General features: G+C 41.1%; 1 non-coding gene across 1 annotated transcript; it reads left to right on the top strand.

Annotated features, from left to right (window-relative positions):
• The first annotated feature begins 691 nt into the window (after positions 1-691).
• LOC111723373 lies at positions 692-793 on the top strand. The gene has a single exon (XR_002771934.1). It is a non-coding gene; the product is annotated as a U6 spliceosomal RNA (small nuclear RNA).
• Positions 794-4,909: the final 4,116 nt, after the last annotated feature.

A 4,909-nucleotide genomic window follows, 5' to 3' on the forward strand; every position in this document is an offset into this window, starting at 1 on the left:
CTCAAAAAAAAAAAAAAAAAAAAATCAATAGACTGATCAAGAAAAAAAGACAGCTCAAATTACCAGTATCTGGGAAAATATTACTGAGATCCTATATTAATTAAAGGGACAATAAGAGGGTATTATAAATGACCATGCACATACATTTCAAAACTTGGATGAATTGGAAAAATTCAGTGGAAGATACAAATTTCCAACAATGACACAAGAAGAAATATTCCTGAATATCCATGTTCCAATTAATCACATTTGAATTTTCTTACAGAAAAAATTTCCAGGCTTTGATGATGTCACTGATAAATTCTATCAATTAAGAAATAATTCCAATCCTTCACTCATGCAGAAGTTTGAGAAAATAGAATTGTGTGGTACATTTTCCAACTCATTTTATAAGTCTAATATTACTTTGATTTCAGAACCAGACAAAGAAAAATTACTAACCAATGTCCCTCACAAACACTGGAAAAATCCTTAATAAACTATCAACAAAATGAATGAAGCAATGTACAAAGGAAAATCCAGTGGGGTCTATCCCAGGAATGCAGGGTTAGTTTAACATTTAAATATCACTAAGTGTAATTTACAACTTTAGCAGAAATGAGGAAAAGTCCCCATGATCATCTCTGTAAATTTAATAAATGCCTTTAGCAAAATTCTATACATATTTATGATTTAAAAAGAGAAAAACTGTGTTTACTTCAGGAGGACATATACTAAAATTGGACAGATAGGGAGATAAGCATGGCCACTGTGCAAGGATGACACACAAAATCACAAAATGGTTCATATTTTTTTAAGACAAAAACCTCTTAGGAAACTGTGAATACCAGGGAACTTCTTGAAGCTGATGAAGGGTCTCTATGAAGAGCTTACAGCTGACCTTATACTTAATAGTGAAAGAGTGAGTCATTGCTAAGATTGGGAGTAAGGGAGTAAGGGAAGGGAAGGTAAGTGCCTGCATTCAGCACTTCTATTTGGTGTCGTTCTGGAGGTCCCAGCCAGGGCAGGAGAGCAAGACAGGGACTAGCAAAGAAGTACAATAACCTTGATTTGCCAATGACATGGCTGTGTATGTAGAAAATTCTAAGGTTTCTACAAAAAAGCAAATTACTTAAGTAGTAGGGAAAGTATTTAGTCTTTCTAAAAATGGCCCAGAACCTTTATTCCACCTCTATTCTACATCTTGCTTTTTATGGTCATTGTGAGTAGCTGGCGTTCTTGGCATGTGTGTTACTTTCCACAAAAAATTAAAGGCTTTATCACAGGAGAACAAAGGAATGTTTGCTGGTTTTACTGAATTGATCCTTATAGAAGTGGGTTAGAAAAGTCTTTTCAACACCAGCTTCCTGTCCCACTTGGAAAATATTCCTTTCTGCCTTAGAGTCTTCCCCGAGAAGTTCCTAAAGTGATTGCCTTGTTTTCTGAAACTCTGAAGACCCAAAGGACTGCTCTGTGGTCCCAGGGTCTCTCAACCTATAACCATATGTGGAAGCACCAAGCAAAAAAAATTCTGGGCTTTAAAACCAAAGTGTACTCTGCTGACTCAAACCAGGATCCCCTCCACACACTTAGCTCTCCATGTGGCACTGACCCTTATTCTAGGACGGAAGCTGGGGTGGAGGAGGGAATCTCAGTTTAGCTCACCCAGACAGAGTGCCTGCCCTAATCCCAAGTGGGTTTTGATCAAGAGTCAAAACCCACTTATTTTGAACTACCAGTCTCTCCCTTCAAAGCTCACTGGGCTTAGTACAAAGGGTTAGTACAACGAGTTTGAGAATGGGGGTTCAGCAGTTGCTCTGCTAAAACTGGCCGAGGTAAATCTCTCCAGCTCAAGGCTCTCAAGAGTTTATGCTTTTTTACACGAGGGATTTGGATTAGATTAGTGATTTTCTGTGTATAAAGATAATCTTATGATGCCCAGTGTGGACAAAAGAGGTTAGAGCCCATCAGGCTGACTTTGAAGGTGGGCGCTGTCCCCCCATGTGGCCATAGTGAATGTAACTGTCTAAAAGTCTGTGGTACCCCTCCCCCCAAAGACAGATAATGTATAACAGGACAACATGAGGACAAGGAGGCGGGGATGTAGGAGTGAACAAGGTAACAGATCATAGGCTATGTTTTTCCACATCAAAATGAAGATAAAATGTATTACAGAAGATATTGTTGCTCTGAAAAGTCTTGCCACTTACGACATGAAATTACATTAAGTTATATGTGTACCAACTTCAAAACGTTACCGCACCTGAAGTGGCCGCTGCCCTGGCCGACCCTGGTAGTAAGGGTCAGAGGGGCACCCTAAGGACTGGCTTTTGCTGCTCATCTAAGTACTAAAAGCTTTCACTGCATCAGCACTTCCTTTTATTGGTATCATATTTCTGTCACAGGCCCTATAGGCTTGGTTGAGTGTAGGGTCATCCAGAAAATAACGAGCTTCCACTTTAATTATGCAAACTAGAGGTAGGTGACTGAGAACTTACTTTTGGTCTGCAAGACAGGGAGTTTTGCAAGCCCTAAAGGAGTGCAGAGTTTCCTGAAGCTGTTGCAAGGTAGCTGGCCTTCTGAAACCAGGTGATATTCTCCTTTGCTTTGACGTGACTGCAGAGGAACCCTAAACTGGCACCTTGGAGCGGGTTTTTCTCCATAGGCCCAGAGGAGAGGCCATCTCGCTCAGAGGAAAGGGCTTGTGCCGCTTTCATCTAGAGCAGCGGCTTTCAACCTGTGGGTCGCGACCCCTTTGGGAGTCGAACGAATTTTTGCAGTAGCAAAAATTACAGTTATGAAGTAGCAACGAACATAATTTTATGGTTGGGGGTCACCACAACATGAGGAACTGTATTAAAGGGTTGCAGCAATAGGAAGGTTGAGAACCACTGATCCAGAGGTATTTTGATCCCATCCACCTTTTAGTATTTTCATTGACAACTGGTTTTCCACAAAACAGTATTTTTGCTGAGGGAAGGACAGGCAAAGGCCTGAAAATTTAGAGATGCATAGCTGAGAAGATTCTTTTTTTCATGTCCAACTATAAATTGCACACTATTTTATTTTGGGGGGGGTACAAAGCTGAAAAGATTTTACAGAAGTTCATATTTTACTAGCTGAATTTGGAAAAGGACACAAGAATTTGCCAAGAAAACGAGCTTTATTGAGGAACACCAGATTTCATCAGGAATCATGCAGGGCAGCCCTGCTTCATGCCTTAGCTGCCAGGTTGTGCTGCCCTGGAGAGGAGGGGTCGGCATTGCCGACTCGGGCTATGATGACAGCACACACCACTGAGTGTGCCTCCCAGGATGCACAGCAGCTGTCCCAGCAGCCCGTCTCAACCTCAGACTCCGGCGTCTTAGGGACCGTTCAGATGAAAAGTCACCCTTGCTCCCTGCCCAACCCTGAGCTTGTAATATCAGCCTCGTGACCAAGAACTTGGTTTTGGTCTACAAGATACAGGGAGTTTTGCTACTGAAGATTTTTTAAATTCCAGAATGCTATCACTTATCTTGGGTCTAGGTAAATCTTTAGAGAATTGATCCTGCACTCTGATGCAGTGTCTCCAACCTTTTTGGCACAAGGGACCTTTTTCATGAAAGATAATTTTTTCACAGGGTAGGAGGGAATCAGACAGAAGGTAGAGGTCATGCAGTAGTGACGGGAGTGATGGGGACTATAAATACAGATGGCCACCCACCCACTCACCTCTTCCTGTGAGGCTCAGTTCCTAACAGGCCATAGACCACACCATTCCAAGCTCAGGGGTTGGGGACCACAGCTGTAATGAGTAGGAAGATCAACTGGCTTTTGTATGAGTCTGTAAACAGAAGATGCCAAACAAGACTCCAACCAAGTATGTCAAGCCTCATGGGTTTTTAAGTGTTTGAGAATATGGCAATGGATTCAAGGGCAAGACTTTTAAAGTCATCATTCTCTGAATATAATAGCATATAGTTCCTGAAGCATTTAAATGGAAAGTGAAATTGAGTCACGCTGTTAACTTTCATAGTAAAAATTATTTATTTATTTATTTTAAGAGACAAAAGTCTTGTTCTGCTGCCCAGGCTAGAGTGTGGTGGCACTAATGTGGCTCACTGTAACCTTGAATTCCTGAGCTCAAGTGATTGATCATTTCAAGTAGCTAGGACTATGGGTGCATCCCACCATGCCTGGCTAATTGTAACTATTTTGTAGACAAAGGGTATCACTACGTTACCCAGGCTGGCCTCAAACTTCTGGCCTCAGGTGATCCTCCCTCCAAAGTGCTGGGATTACAGGCGTGAGCCTCCATGCCCTGGTCATAAAAGCTATTCAAGTCTTCTTCCCTGAAAAGAGCAACAGAGTTTTCATAAAACATTTCTTTCCGTTCTTTGAAAGCCTAAGCCAGAGCGAGACCTTGTTTCTGAAAATAGCCCAGTGTTGTGGTGGGTGCCTGTAGTCCCAGCTACTCAGGAGGCTGCGGCAAGATAATCACTTAAGGGCAAGACTTGGAGGTTGCTGTGAGCTATGGATTCCATAGCACTCTACTGAGGGCAACAAAGTAAGACTCTTGTCTCAAAAACAAAACAAAACAAAAACCATCTTTTCTCCAATGAATTGTCCTGGTGCCTGTGTCAGAAGAGTTTATTCCAGGACTCTGATTTCTGTTCTATTGATCTATATGCCTATCTTTACATCGACATCACACTGTATGGATTACTGTAGCATTTTAGTAAAATTTGAATTAAGAAATCTTTATTTTCAGAATTCTTTTGCTCTGAATCTTTGTATTTTTTACATAAATCTGAGGATCAGCTTGCCAATATTTCAAAAATCTTGCTTTTGATTTGGGATTGCACTGTACATAATTGGGGAAGAACTGCTATGTTGAGAATATTGGATCTTTCAAATCATGAACATGAAATGTCTCTACATTTACTTT

Source organism: Otolemur garnettii, unplaced genomic scaffold (assembly GCF_000181295.1).
Source record: "Otolemur garnettii isolate 467f Iridium unplaced genomic scaffold, OtoGar3 scaffold00010, whole genome shotgun sequence".
NCBI classification, from domain to species: Eukaryota; Metazoa; Chordata; class Mammalia; order Primates; family Galagidae; genus Otolemur; species Otolemur garnettii.